The sequence below is a fragment of the Strongylocentrotus purpuratus genome, unplaced genomic scaffold (assembly GCF_000002235.5).
Source record: "Strongylocentrotus purpuratus isolate Spur 01 unplaced genomic scaffold, Spur_5.0 spur5_scaffold_13, whole genome shotgun sequence".
Lineage (NCBI taxonomy): Eukaryota > Metazoa > Echinodermata > Echinoidea > Camarodonta > Strongylocentrotidae > Strongylocentrotus > Strongylocentrotus purpuratus.
In genome coordinates, this window is record NW_022145598.1 from 22,204,247 (window position 1) to 22,221,147 (window position 16,901).

General features: G+C 37.0%; 2 long non-coding RNA genes across 2 annotated transcripts; both read right to left on the bottom strand.

The window, feature by feature from the left end:
* Positions 1-5,556: 5,556 nt before the first annotated feature.
* LOC100889229 lies at positions 5,557-8,736 on the bottom strand. Its single transcript, XR_004063854.1, has 2 exons — positions 8,646-8,736; positions 5,557-5,902 (listed from the first exon to the last, which is right to left on the bottom strand). It is a non-coding gene; the product is annotated as an uncharacterized LOC100889229 (long non-coding RNA).
* A 3,036-nt stretch (positions 8,737-11,772) lies between these two features.
* On the bottom strand, positions 11,773-16,653 carry LOC115923323. Its single transcript, XR_004063855.1, has 3 exons — positions 16,410-16,653; positions 15,529-15,612; positions 11,773-11,799 (listed from the first exon to the last, which is right to left on the bottom strand). It is a non-coding gene; the product is annotated as an uncharacterized LOC115923323 (long non-coding RNA).
* Positions 16,654-16,901: the final 248 nt, after the last annotated feature.

Sequence of the window (16,901 nt, forward strand, 5' to 3'; positions counted from 1 at the left end):
TCACTTAGACGAATTAGGTGATACGTATGATAATGGTTTACATAACGAATAATGCATTACACGATATATTATTTTGCTTCTCCCATTCATATGCTTCTCCCATTATGATCTATTCATATGTCAAGATTAAATTGTGTCTCCTTGATCATCATGGATCTAGGTAAATAGATTGAAACAATATATGACCTTTGACCCTGTGCAGTAACCAGTTACACATTTGACTCTAATTTACATCATGAAGAACACCTTTTGACGATTTTATCTTATTCAAAGAAATGAAAATGTAATTGATAAATGATTAGCATCATTATGATAATGATGATCGTGATGATCATGATCATGATCATGAGCGCGATCATGACATCTTATTGAAAAAATGAGGGTTGATTTAGATAGCATATAATCTCAGCTACAACATACTCAAAAATCAACAAAATCCAAGCCGAAATAACGGCGATATTGCTCGCAAAAGACAGGAATGTAGACTCCATATTTGAGAAAAAGTCATTTCCCATAGGGATTACACGCAAAAAGTAATGGATTAAGTGAAAATAGGGTAATAATAAAGTAAAAAGGGTTATTTATGACATTATTTGCGAATCTACGTGTTTAAATAATCAAAGGAGATGGTACAGTGAAGGTCAAAAGGAAAAAAAAGTGTTGGAGACACCCGGACTCGAACCAGGGATCTCGAGGTTGGAAGTCAAGTGCGTTACCGATATACCAAAACATCTCCCATAGCGATTACACGTAAACAGGAAATGGAATTCAGAAATCCTACTTTGCAAGTGAAATATGAGCATGATCCCGGCATCTGATCGAGAAATAAAGGGCACACTTGTGATAGCTCATTGTCTCAGCTACAACATATCCGAAGCTCAGCGAAAACGAAGCTAAAACAACGGAGATTTTGCTCGCGAAAGACAGGAGTGTAGAATCCAGTTTTGAGAAAAAGTCATGTCCCATAGAGAATACACGCAAAATGCGAAAAATTGACATGCCTCCTTTAATCGCAAAAATACACCATGATACTTTTGTCAAAAATAAAAATTGTGAACATTACATTTGTAGAAATTTGTCTCAGCTAGAACATATCAAAATTAAAAAGAAAATTGATCCATATTTACAGAGATACAATCAATTTTCCAAAAATATGCTGACGTCATAATATGCAAATTAAAATTTTGAGTTTCGAGGCCATTATGATGACGTCATGAGTTAATTGAGGATCAAATGAGACATGAAATCATATCTCCGACTCATAATCTATCCAAATATGACAAAATATTAGGAGTTTCTATCTATTCTAAAGAGTTACAATGAATTTTATATAGGCATGTTTTTGCCCATGTATTGTGGATAAAGATAACGCAAATCCGCGCGTGCTGTCAACTTTGACGGACGCTCATTGCGTTAAAAAAAGGTGAACAAATTATCAAAATGCTTGGAAAAATGTACCGAATATGATGACAGAAAAAAATCGGCGATTCTATGTTGCAAAATGCCAGTACGCGCGAAAACGCGCGCGCATGCGCGTGTGCGTAATTTTTTTATCAAATGTTCCATATGGCCTGAAACGTATGCAAAAAAAATTTGGGATGATTTAGAGCATTTTTAATTTTTGCGCGCGCGTAAACGCGCGGACGAGCGCGCACGCGCGCATTTACGCACGTTTATTGACCTCAACTTGACCGGACGGATATTGATCTTAATCATGATAAATATGAATGAAAAATTATTATTCGTTATAAAGATATGATCATTAGTTGATTTTCACAAAATGGCGCCTGGATGACGTCACGATGACTTTGAGTCTTTGAAAAGTCACGCAGTTCTAAGTTAGACTAAGATCTATCATCATTGAAAGTTTCATAACAATGGCTTCGTTCAGTCTTGAGATATCCTGCGAACAAATTCGAGGAAGAATAATAATAAATAAATAAATAATAAAAATCTTGACGAAATCAAAAGGTGATACGTCTACGTACGTATCACCTAACTAGACTTTAATTCGTCACTTAGACGAATTAGGTGATACGTATGATAATGGTCTACATAACGAATAATGCATTACACGATATATTATTTTGCTTCTCCCATTCATATGCTTCTCCCATTATGATCTATTCATATGTCAAGATTAAATTGTGTCTCCTTGATCATCATGGATCTAGGGAAGATAGATTGAAACAATATATGACCTTTGACCCTGTGCAGTAACCAGTTACACATTTGACTCTAATTTACATCATGAAGAACACCTTTTGACGATTTTTATCTTATTCAAAGAAATGAAAATGTAATTGATAAATGATTATCATCATTATGATAATGATGATCATGATGATCATGATCATGAGCGCGATCATGACATCTTATTGAAAAAATGAGGGTTGATTTAGATAGCATATAGTCTCAGCTACAACATACTCAAAAATCAACAAAATCCAAGCCGAAATAACGGCGATATTGCTCGCAAAAGGCAGGAATGTAGACTCCATATTTTGGAAAAAGTCATCTCCCATAGGGATTACACGCAAAAAGTAATGGATTAAGTAAAAATAGGGTAATAATAAAGTAAAAAGGGTTATTTATGACATTATTTGCGAATCTACGTGTTTAAATAATCAAAGGAGATGGTACAGGGAAGGTCAAAAGGAAAAAAAAGTGTTGGAGACACCCGGACTCGAACCAGGGATCTCGAGGTTGGAAGTCAAGTGCGTTACCGATATACCAAAACATCTCCCATAGCGATTACACGTAAACGGGAAATGGTATTCAGAAATCCTACTTTGCAAGTGAAATATGAGCATGATCCCGGCATCTAATCGAAAAATAAAAAAACACTTTTGATAGCTCATTGTCTCAGCTACAACATATTCAAAGCTCAGTGAAATTAAAGCTAAAACAACGGAGATCTTTCTCGCGAAAGACAGGAGTGTAGAATCCGGTTTTGAGAAAAAGTCATGTCCCATAGAGAATACACGCAAAATGCGAAAAATTGACATGCCTCCTTTAATCGCAAAAATACACCATGATACTTTTGTCAAAAATAAAAATTGTGAATACTACATTTGTAGAAAATTGTCTCAGCTAGAACATATCAAAATTAAAAAGAAAATTGATCCATATTTACAGAGATACAATCAATTTTCCAAAAATATGCTGACGTCATAATATGCAAATTGAAATTTTGAGTTTGGAGGCCATTATGATGACGTCATGAGTTAATTGAGGATCAAATGAGACATGAAATCATATCTCCGACTCATAATCTATCCAAATATGAAAAAATATTAGGAGTTTCTATCTATTCTAAAGAGTTACAATGAATTTTATATAGGCATGTTTTTGCCAATGTATTGTGGATAAAGATAACGCAAATCCGCGCGTGCTGTCAACTTTGACGGATGCTCATTGCGTTAATAAAAGGTGAACAAGTTATCAAAATGCTTGGAAAAATGTACCAAATATGATGACAGAAAAAAATCGGCGATTCTATGTTGCAAAATGCCAGTACGCGCGAAAACGCGCGCGCATGCGCGTGTGCGTAATTTTTTTATCAAATGCTCCATATGGCCTGAAACGTATGCAAAAAAAATTTGGTATGATTTAGAGCATTTTAAATTTTTGCGCGCGCGTAAACGCGCGGACGAGCGCGCACGCGCGCATTTACGCACGTTTATTGACCTCAACTTGACCGGACGGATATTGATCTTAATCATGATAAATATGAATGAAAAATTATTATTCGTTATAAAGATATGATCATTAGTTAATTTTCACAAAATGGCGCCTGGATGACGTCACGATGACTTTGAGTCTTTGAAAAGTCACGCAGTTCTAAGTTAGACTAAGATCTATCATCATTGAAAGATTCATAACAATGGCTTCGTTCAGTCTTGAGATATCCTGCGAACAATTTCGAGGAAGAATAATAATAAATAAATAAATAATAATAAAAATCTTGACGAAATCAAAAGGTGATACGTCTACGTACGTATCACCTAATAAGATATAATATCATTCAAAAACTAAGTATAATCAACACTGTGATCAACACTATGACAATATAGACTGGATTAATTTTTGACATCATTATTAATAGTACATTAATATTACCATCTGCATACTACTAGAAAGTTCATCTGTTTTTTATTTAGGTAAACTTGCCATTCACATAAATATTGTAATTGTTCTAACCTTAAGAAATAGGCGTGGATTAATAATGTGCCGGGGACGCCAACTTAATCTTTACAAGAATCTTGACACCCAAAAATAGACAATATAGACTGTATTTTTTTGTTTTCATGATTAGATGTAGAAGAGTATATCCCGCGTACTAAGAATCTTACAATCTGATTGGTCAAAACGAGGTCACATGATCAATGATAGATAAGTACTATCTCCCTGCGATAGGCCTTCTGTACAGATTTTTTTTGCTGCTGCCCCACTTGCCCATTGAATAAGCATAGCAAAGTAGGTTACGCGAAATGGCGATGTCAAATGAGCGCGCATCGACTTTATTACATGTATGCATGTTGTGCTTTGTAAAATATAGCTGAAGATAAACTGTCTGCAGAATCAGTTCTTTTAATTATGTAAAATTCACTTTAAATAGACCTTATTGCTGATGTGGGATATAAAAAAAATATTAACCTCCTTTTTGTACTCGGGCAATGGATACAAATCATCGCCTCGGTGATGACTGTTTGTACCATTACCCTCGTAATCGATAACCATCGGCATACTACTAGAAATAACACCTGCAGTTCATTCAAGTATACTTATACTATACTACTATACTTTACGTGTAAGGACCATCTCAAAATATAAAAGCGACATGAACTGATCATTTTTCTGCCCCATCTCAATGATCTCGAAAGATCACACTTCGTTTTGGAATGTTTCGGGCTTGGCATTTCTGCCGGTAAAGCGTAGTTGCCCTTGGTAACATCGCGGTCAGGCTCCGATTTGGCATTTTTTGGCGTGTTTGGAAGACAGTGTAAATGGTCGACTTACCAACAGTGCGTAACCCAATATCCAATTAAGCGGACGGAGGACTCGATGCGAGAACCAACAGCGCAGCTAGGGAAGCAGCGACTGACGCGACCATACCGCATAACATCAAAGTGCAATTTTGCTTTGGCTATATACTATGATGATATACAATCAAACTCCCTCCTTCGAGATCAGTACTAATAAAACTAATCCTACTCTTGTTTATCACAGTTGTAATCTCTATCTTATCCGAAACCTTGATATTTTACAGGCCTAGCGCTCCCTATATACTATTCATTATAAAAAGGATGAACAAAATTAACAAAAACAACAACAATTAATATTCTCAAGTAACGGCCTATAATATTATGACAAACTCGCTACATGTATAACTTCATATAGAGCTCATGCTATAGAGTCAAACTTGTCTTCGTGGCCACCTCTCTATTAAGGCTCCCTGTCTGTTATGTATTGGGCTATTGGCTATGTATTTTGTCTACCTAGAAAAGGACAAGTGTGTTGTAGAAGCTATCTGCAGCTAGTGGCCGTTTTGGGGTTTACAATGAGTGACCATTCTAGACAGGTATGACTGTACTTAAAACTCGTTCTGTGTCCTACTTCATGGAATCAATTTTAATTCAGCATCTCGTATACCGGCTCAGTATTCTCATCGGCCCCTCCCAAGTTTGATTTCTTGACTTTAGCTGTTTGCTCCACTATTCTTTGATTTTCATATTCTACCCCCTCGATTGCATTTGTGTGGCCTCTATTTCCGTGTCTAGTTGCTTTGATGTCCTCGTAGGCTGGTTGCTTCATAGTTGTTGTATCTAAGGACGTGTAGGGATCGAGTTCCTGGCCCTCCCTTTCACATACTGACTGCCTCAGAGCGATGTTAGAGCGTCTGAAATAAAAGAAATAAAGATCATTAGTGTGGTATAGCGTTGTATCCTCTAGAAATTAAAAGCGCTGTATATACAATAATCATTAGTATTACTTATTTTACTAGCAGTAGCAGTAGTAATATTATGATGATGCTGATATTGATGCTGATGATCTCGAAGATGTGGAAAAGGTAAGGCACGTTTCCGACGACGTCCGAAAAGCGAAAGTCGCGATGTCGTAGATAAGAGTCAGGTTTAGACCTTCAAACGACGAAACGAAAATCGAAGACGCGGAAGGAAAGAAAGAGGTTCTTACCTTCAAAGTTCAAACGTTGATACGCAAGTCGACGACGACGACTTGTGGATTGCGGCGCTGACGAGTGACCTGTGTTGCTGATGAGCGGCAGGCTTTCGCTTTATAAATAGACTACCCTTTTATATTATTTATATGTGATTGTATTTGGAATATTTCCAGGCTAGACTTCATCACGGTTTGAATAAACGCTCATTTAAATTATATATCTTGTTCCACTGTTGTCTGTCTTGTCTCTCGAAAATCACAACAGAAAAAAGCAAGACTTGGATTGTGTTGTTGGTGATTATCAAACCATCAACACCCCTAATCAACCTTTTGCTAAATTTGAGACCGTGCAGGATCCCGACACAAGGGTCGCTGGTGGAAATAAAAACTTGAGTTCGTGAAGACTGAAAAACAGAAGGCGAAGGTCAAACAACCAAAGTAAGGTTTTCAGCAAAACAGCAAAATAGAAATGATGTGAATGGTGGCGCTGACGAATGGCGTGTTGTTGTTAATGACGAGTGGCAATGTTGTTGATGGATGATGGCGCTGACGAATGGCGATGTTGTTTTTGATGACGAATGGCGACGTTGTTGCTGGATGGTGGCGCCGACGAGTGGCGTGTGTTTCTGATGATGGACTACTGATGATGCTGATGAAGATGATGCTCTATACGTGCTCTAAACGTGTGTATGTAATTGGTTCATGTGTCTCTTTCCTAGTTTTGCGCAAATTGTGTATAAAACTGTCAATAGCGCGTATTCCACCTTCTTTTAACGGTTTTGTTAGTAATTCCCGAAAATGGCGAAATTCATTACTTCCCAACAAAGTATGATAACGTCTTCCAATTTATATCATGAAGTAAGGAACTTTTTGGTCTACATGTGCATGCAATAGGTTCATGTCTCCAATTCCTAGTTCTCGCACAAATTGCAATACCATGTATAAAACTGTCAATAGCACGTATACCACCTTTAGACACGTTTTTGTTATTTTGTTCCCCCAGATTGCAAAATGCATAACTTCTCAACATTGTATGATAACGTCTCCCAATTCATATCATGATGTAAGGAACGTCGTGCTCTTCGTGTGCATGTAAATGTAATAGGTTCACGTTTCCCATTTGAAGAATTGCGGAACTTGCAATAATATGTGTAGAACTGTCAATAGCGCGTATACCAGCCGCCTTTTTAAGACTGTTTTGTTATTTTTTCCCAAATGGCAAAGTGCTAAACTTCCCAACAAAACATGATGACGTCTCCCAATTCATACGATGATGTAAGGCATGTCGAACTCTACGTGTGCACGTACATGGTTCGTGTCTCCAATTCCTAGTTCTCGCGCAAATCGCAATACCATGTATAGAACTGTCAAAAGCACGTACATGTATACCGCCTTTTTTAAACGTTTTTATTAGCTCTTCCCCAAAATGGCAAAGTGCATAACTTCCCAACATAGTACGATCTCTTCTCATCTCATCTGTCCCGTAGTCTGGCTGACCGTTGGGACACCACTGTAGATTTTACAACCAGCTTCCTCAAATCCTCGTGGTTCTCAGCTTTCCGCCGTATGATGTTCCAGTCAAGGCCAGTCCATTCTTTGATGTTGTCTTCCCATCGTTTCTTCTGTCTGCCTCTTCGTCTTCCTCCCTGTACTGTTCCCTGTAGGATAGTCTTGGCCAGTCCAGATGATCGTGTAACGTGCCCGTACCACTTCAGTTTGCGTCTTTTTACTGAAATGGCGTTTTCAATTCTGGTTTTCGCTACCTCATGAGTTATGTGATCTCTATACGAAATACCGAGGAGTTTGCGGAAACTTCTCATCTCCAGTGCCTGTATCCTTCTTCCAATGTCAGCTGTTATGGTCCAGGTTTCACATGCATACAAAAATACGGACATGACCAGGGAGCGCATCAGTCTGATCTTGGCAGGGCCGTAGCCAGAGTTTGATGTTTGGGGGGGGGACACATACATGTATTTTATCGACGTTCTGGGGAGGGGCCTAACAAAATACAACCGATCTTGGCTACGGGCCCGGATCTTGGAGCTGATGGCAATGTTTTTGTCTGTCCAGATGACTTTTAGTTTGGTCACTGCAGCTGTGGTCTGGGCTATCCTGGAGAGTAATTCAAGATTCAGAGTGTGTATGTACGAAAACGCTTATCGACAACAACAAAAAGAAGTGTGATAACGTCTCCTAACTCATATCATAATGTAAGGCTTACCGTGCTTTACGTGTACATGTAAATGGTTCATCTCCCAAACAATTCTATTTTAATATTCACGTCTTGGACGTAAAATACAACAAAATTGTTGCATGGGTAAAGGTCAATTTTATTGATTTTCACGTCTTGGACGTAAAAGACGAAACCAGCACGGTGCGATTCAGCACACCAAAACGCGTACAAACATGTACAGCATTAAAGGCCTATTATGAGACATCATAATAATAATAATAAGCTTTACCTTCTACGTCTTTTGCAAATAACGACCACGACAATGATGGCGATGATGAGGAGGAGGCCAGAGACGATGCCAATACTGATAGATATGATGACCTGATCATGACCTAGGAAAAGACAGGAAATTATAAGTGTGTTACAATTTGTAAGCCGGTATGAGCCACATGAATTTTCTAAATGGCAATTAGTTACCACTGCTATAGTCCACAGTCATTTCAAATACCATACAATGATTTTCCTAGGGGGCACGGGGCACGAAGACAGGACCCTTTCTTTCTCTAGTTTTACGCTGTTTTACATACTAGTACAAACAGATATACCGAGTATAGACTGTAGTAGTTGTAAGCAACTTAAAGATAAAGTTTAGTTCTGGTCATGAGATTGCATTGTGAAAGACACAGTGTGAAATCGATCAGAAATGTTGATCATGTAGCATAAATATAAGTATCGGTGTGTACTGCAAGGTTCTGGAGACATGAAAATGATGAGAAATTCGGCCCAGTCTTGGTTAAGTAACAAGCACTGTTCACAGAAACATGTATAAGGGACTACACGCACATGTGGCACAAAAATTGGACCTCATTTTTAAGCTGTCACTTGTCATATTTAGAATATGAAAGCATTTGAAGACCCATGATTTTCAGGGAACATTTTTATCCCTGATTTTCTTCCACACTTGCATAATGAAAATGATAATGCTCACAAAATATTTTTCACCTCTCCCCAGAACTCAACCTATACCAATATGATGTGTGGTAATTGAGGCTATCATGAAAAACAGTTGTATTAAATACCAGAAATACATGTACTGATAATCCTTTCTTTTTTTAATTCATCATTCTCCTTTTCACACTTTTTATGATAAAATCGTCAGTAATCGCTGAAACATTTGCATGTAACCAATGATCAAGGGTGATTCTTGAATGATCAGTTATTTCAAGGGGAGTTATTTCAAGGGAATACCAATTAATTTGTATTTTACCTGTTTATATGCTTGTGTATTTATCTATTTTGTTTTTGATGCTGTTATTTGTTTTTATTATTACCAAACAGGGCCTCATGGAAGACCACCAAATTGGTGATATGTGCCACCCTGTATAAATATCAGAAATAAATAAATAAATAAATAAATAAATAAATAAATAAGAAGTATTTACCACTCTGCTGCTCTTGGTCAGTTGACCCACTGAATGTCATTTGGTTAGTTAGCCCTCGGCTCTTGGTAGTCGCAGAAGAGGGTGTAGTCGAACTGAATCCTGAACATCATGGTAAATAAAGATGTTAAAATAGTATATATTGGCCAATCAACAACAAAAAACATTTTGTTCACCAGTAGTTTTAAGATAAGTTTACTCGGTATTTGATTTGAATTGTATTGTATGTATATAGTCCAATTCTATCCATTTCTTTATCCTCAAAATTAAAGTGCATAGGGACTGAATAGTGATATGAGATATATATAATTAGAGTTTTGAATTATAATTATTATCATATTTTGTATTTATCTTGTTGTTGTTGTTGTTATTTAAATTATTATTAGTAGGAGTGTTATCATTATTATTGTTACATATTGATGACGGCATACAATGACCCACAATGGTAAAGCTGCGCATGCGCCATGCAAAATAAACTTGCTTTGGAATCTTATACCAGGAGTATCAAACGTGTGCTATTATCTGTCTCGAGTAATCATATGTGTACATTTTAATTAAGAGTACATAACAACTATCATAACGATTATTAGCTCACATCAAGAGCCAAACATTTGCAATGATTGATACACTTTAAAGTCGTTCTAGACTAAACAAAACCTACATCTACTCATGGAAAATTAATGTCGTGAACCAAAATATGATAATGTAAAAATACTTGCCTGTACACTTCGGAAGACCTTGGTTCCACATAACGGCATGGGTGCTGTTAGCAATGCCAACATTATCTCTGCGACCGTACATCTGCACGCACTGGATAACGCCAGGTCCTTCTAGTGTGTACCCATTGGAGCAGTTAAAATATATCTTGCTGCCGTAGCGCAGAGAGCCCGTTTCATTGTATCTGAATCCGTTTTGAGGTGTGCCGGGGTCTTCACAAACACTTAGGTCAACTTAGAAACATAAATTGGATTGACAACGGATAGTATGATATATTTTGAGAATTTCAAACATTATAACATGTGCAATTAACAACTAAACAAAAATAGATAAGCTCAATATCTTTAAAGATAAAGTTGAGTTCTGGTCATGCGATTGCAATTGTGAAAGAAACGATGTGGAATCGATTAGAAAAGGTTGATCATCTAGCATAAGTATTGGTGTGTACTGCAAGGTTCTGGAATCATCAAAATTATAAGAAATTTGGCCCAGTCTTGATAAAATTACAAGCACTGTACACAGAAAGATGTATGTGGGACTACACACTAATGTGGTATAAATCAGAACTCCCATTACTCAACCTTCTCTTTAAGAAGAGAAAATCGAATTTCGTTAAAAGCAATTCATTGGCAGGACAATATAAAGTACATTATTTTATTGTTCATAATTAATAATGATGTTTTATGCAGGCAAATTAGTGCGGAAAATGAAGAAAGTTATTTTCTCTAAATGACATTGTTTGCAGAAGTATTTCTAGGGTTCTGAACTAGCTTGTCAAAATCCTCGTAACAAGCTTTACCTATTAGTGTTCTTCTAGTGTTTTCTTAGGGAGGGGGTTAAAAACACCATCGTGAGAAACATGTAAAACATTTTATTTATTTTTTTAATGCAAGAACCCTGAACACCCTCTCTAGCCCCCTATGTCCCTCCCCAAGAGTGCCACACCCAAATGAAAAATTAAATAAAATCTCGAATCGCTCTTTCCTTTACCTCGGTAGATGCCGATTCTATCTGAGCCCCCGCATGATTCAAGGCGATCTCCAGCACAAAGCATATTACATTCCCCATCCGAAGCGTTTCCATATTTGGCAAAGTTTTCATCTTGTCCTCCGCAGAAACAGTCGTTCCCAAACTCCACACCTGCGTAGAAGTATCTTTTCTGTGCGCATGCGTTGATGCACAGGTCAATCGTCATATTTTCATATTGATGGGGACCATCAGAGAGCACACGATCTCTGCCGGGCCAGAAAAAGTTGAAAGCCCTGAAACATCCAATATAACCTGGTTCTAAATTTTTTTTTAAAAATGAAAACGATAACAACGAAACACTTCCCACACAATTCAGCTAGACTTCAAATGGAACCTCGTGTTATTGCAATGACGAATATCGTCATTGCCTTGTTTACGTACACATTCTACCCTATTAATATTCTTCTCCGTGTTTTCCGTATTTTCGTCAGAAAATCGCATTCGTTTTGCACGTAGTACGTGTTATCACTAGTTATGCCCTTTCCTCATGTTCTTTTCCTTTCAAATTTTATAGGCATAGTCTCTAGCATTTCATCAACGTTCTTCAATTTTCGAAATCACTCATGCATAACCGTCCAGGCGCCATTTTTCCGTTTCTGGTCCGTTTTAAGGCCTTTCTTTCTTCCTTCCTATCTCCACTATCTTAGATCCTACAGAGTTCTAACAAATTCCTCCAAACATTCCAGGATATGTTCTTTCATCTGCGACGCATAGCCTGACCTTCAAAATGCCATCTTCGTAGTGCAAATTCAAATCCGAAACCGACTTCGTGAAAAATCTCAATTTTCTTTTTGAAAAATAGACCCCTACAAATCTAAAAATGCCTTAAATTTCTCATACTTTCGCCTCAATTTCTTGCAGTATCTTTATCTCATAATTTCACAAAGCCACGCTGAATTAAACTCTCCAATGAATATGCAACAAATTAATGGCGCCCTCTTAAGTTCTGGGGATTGTCTTTCTTTCTGTGGCCGTATCTTCATCGTTTCTGGCCAACCCGTACCCTTTTTTAGATTTAGATACTTGAAGATATGCCCTTTCCAGCCAAATAAAAAATAAAAAATATCCTAACGCTGACCAAATTTGAGAAAATTACCCTCCAAATTCGCCATTTTCAAGAAAATTGCGAAACAACTTCAACTTGCTCTTAAATGATGATCCTTATACCTACGTCATAGAAACATGGGATACACATGTATCCGAGCACGTGACAACTTTCTGCCAAGTTTGGCAGAATTTGATGACGTCAGCGTAAAATTATTGCCAAAATGATGATTTTACTATGCATTACATACAAACCAGTATAATGCGTACAAGACATTGCACGCAGATGGCAATGGTGTCAAACTGACCGCAATGAAATGCTCTTTCGAATGATACCAAATATGGTTCACGCAGAACATTTTGAGTAAATCGAATTTGAAAAAGGGTCACTATACGACTTCTGATGTTATTCCGCCAATTTTTTTTTTCTAATTATTTTATTTAGGTTTTATTTCAACATTAACTGCATATGAAAAGAATTTACAAAGTAAGGCATATACAAGGTAACAAAACATGTGCATAGTATTAGATAGATACAACAGTAAAAAATAAAAAAATAAATTAATGGCAAGTCATTAAATACAAATGATTCTAACGATAATCTGTGTCTTACAACAATTTTATCCACGTTCTAAAAATAGCTCTTGACGAGTGTATTCAGACCTGTAGAGAGATTCAACATTTCTATTTATAGACATGAACCAATTTAGCAAGATTAAGTAAACTTTGAATTTTGCAGTAAACTGGACAGTGATCTGATATGTCAGACAGTATGATGCCAGATTCAGTTTGTAAATGATCAACATTTACAAATATATTATAATTATAACACGTATCGGCCATGACGTCATTTTTCAGACTGCTTTTTGCCCCCTTAATTCCCGTCCTGTTTTTTCCTGGAAATTTTGCAGTGATATTCCGAGTTGCGATACGCAGTGCACCTCGAAGTCGGATTTTTGAAAATCGTCAAGGGGGACAATTAAGACGCCAGTTTATACTCTGCATGGTTGTGTTAGTATGGGCGGCTGTTTGTGCCACATGTTCATCATGAACCAAATCCCGTTGGATTTGCACGCAGTGCTTGCGAGCCCTTTCTAGGTCCCTTCCGGCTTATGCCGAAAGGATGGGTAGCGTTTACGTCGCGTCGCATTGACTTGAACGCGCCCATTCGTTCAAAGCCCCCCACCCCCCGGTTTGGTCGAAAGGGTGCGTTGTTGACCGGAACGCAACCATTTGTCCAAAGGCCCCCCCCCCCCTAGTTTGGCCGAAAGGGTGCGTTGACTAGTCTTCCACATCAGTCAATTCTATTATAAACATCTGATGTGGAAGACTAGTCAACGCACCCTTTCGGCAAAACCGGAGGGGGGGGGGGGGCTTTGGACGAATGGTCTACTCTATTCCAATTCCCTTTAAACTTCGTAGGCATAATCTCTAGCATTCCTTCATGGTCACTGTATTCTTCGTTCTCCAAAATCCCTCATGCATGACAGTCGAGGCGCCATTTCGTCCGTTCCCGTGGCGTTTCTTTCGCCCTACCTATCTCAACTATCACAACAGCTACAGACTTCTTACAAATTGCTCTGGATAGTTCGAGCGAAGCTCTTTCGTTTGAAACGTAGAAACACGTGTGTCATTGCACGCATATCGTTGTGACACGATTGCATGTTTAGTATTTGTGTTGCAGTTATTCCCCAAATTTTTTTACCTCCTATGTATTTAATATATTGGAAGTTTCATGGACTACCGGATAAGTCCCCGGAATACGAGGCACAATGTACGGAGAGTCCCTGTCATTGACACTTATGTTATTTGCCAATACACCAATCTACCTTATTTAGCCACTCTCCACCAATACTGTATGAAAATGCATGGGTTCCCGGTAAAATGAAATTCCTAGAGTGCCAGAGCGCCTTATTAGGGTAGCTCGATCGGCAATAGCCGGGGTGATAATAAGTACAGCGCTTAGAAACATTTTTATTTAGCGCTACATCAATCGAACTTGTATTATTAGTAGTAGAAGTATACTAGCAGTATATATACGTCTACTTTGATTATTGATATGTAAGTTATAGTAATAATAGTTGGGATTTAAAAAGCACCGAATCCACTTGTAAATGAATGCTCAAAGCACACTTGTGTAACAAAAACAAAAAAGATATCACATAGAAGCATTTGCATTATAAACAAAGGAAAATGAATAAGATAGAAGTTCTATCTGTTTAATTCGGCATATAATTCAATGTTGTTCGTGTAAGTATGTTCAATATACTAACACGAAAAAATAATGAATTATATGTTGAAATAAACAGATTTTTTAATATCATTTTAAACACTTCAAGTTTGAAACATAAACACACCGAGGTTATGACATCCATGAGATACAGTAATATATATTATGACCAGCAAGGGCAATGGAGGTACCTTATTTAACTGAGTCTTGGAACAATACAATACAAATTCACATTTTGTAAGATTTAGTATCACTTAATGTGAATGTAACCGATTATGAACATCCTGTACATGAGCCTCAAGATTATGGATAGCGGTGACTGCATTGCGTCGGTTAGTTTCGAATGAAGTGATTTTTTTTTTTTAATTTCATCTGCATAAATATGATATCAAAAAGATTGGTGTTGAAGAATACTTTTCAGACTAATTAGATAAAGTAAGAACAGGATGAGCCCTGTTCAACTCCACATGTCAGAGACAAAACAAAATGTGAAGTAAAACTATTTACCAAGGCAGACAGCCATCCATGCTATGTGAACAATCGTATTATTATTTCGTCACTATGAATGTATTAACCAGTGCCAAGAATAGTCATGTGGACAACCAATATTTTGAAAATCAGCACTAACAACAGGATCAGCATACATGCATATTACGTGAACTGTATTAAGTGAACCAGCTAGAAATGATAAGCAGACATCACAACCGTGTTACCTTTGCAGGAAACGGCTGCTATCATATAGTTGAAATTACAGCTACCACCTCCGTTGTTCGTATCACATTGCATGTTCGGCCCATCTGAAAAATGATTAATTGCAATTCCTTCAAATAAATTGTATTTCCATATGTACATGCATTGGGTAATATGGGACTAATTGATATTATTATTATCATTATAATTATTATTATCATTATAATTATTATTATTATATATAAACAAAGATTTAACCTCGGGAAGGAAAGTCGATCTGATTAGGGATATACTTGTGATAATACGGTGTAGGTTCAAGATGAAGTTTAATTCTGGTCATGCGATCGCATTGAGGAAGAAACTGTGTAGAAGCGAATGTATTAGGCTGATCAAGCACCATCTAAGTATTAATTTGTGTGTACTGTGAGGGTGTGCTATTATCAAACCGATGAGAAATTGGCCCAGTCTTACTAAAGGTCACATGTGCTTTACAGAGACATGTGTTTATAGAACTACACAAATATGTGGAATGAAACCACAACCACAACGGTTAGCTTTTACTTTGTATATATTGAATACGAGGGCGCACTTGAAGAGCCATTCTTTTCAGGGGACATTTTTTCCATATTATTATTCCACACTCACATAAAAAGAATGAAAGAGTGTGTGCACGCTTGTAATTGTTATTATTAGTATTGTTATTAGTATGATCATTATCATTATCATTATTATTATTTTTTTTTGTTCCTGTTATTAGAGTTTTTATCATTATCATTATCATCACTTTGATTATTAATATGATTATTATTACTTCTTATTGTTACCATTAATATTTTGGGGTTATTATTATGATTATCAGCATTGTTGTTACAATTGGTACACTACAGTTTGATAGTACACTTACTAACTGAACAGCCTGTAAAATATGTTGATATATTATTAGTTACTGACATCGACCACTCATCTCCGTCGTCGAAAAAAACTGCCGTAAGATGTCGAGAAGTTCCTGGAAAGTTTAGCTGACGACAAGCTATACTTGCTAGTTCGAAGTTCCAATTGTTTTGACAAACGAGCCCCCATCCGATGTCCTGGTTGAAAACCTCAACGATGCCGGCATTTGGTCGATCTTTGGTGATCAATCTGTAGTCTGCAAAAGTTATTGAGATTATGCTTAAGTAGATTAGGTTGTGTATTCGTTCGTTTGTATAATAATGATAATATTGATCATATTGCTGATGATGATTATGATAATATAAATAACAATAATGATAATAATAGTAACAATAATATTAATTATTATAATAATAGCTACATTTATATTGCGCACGTATCCATCTAAGGGGGTGCTTAAGGCGCCAATATATAAACGTAGCAGTGGGAGCACCGTGGTATATTG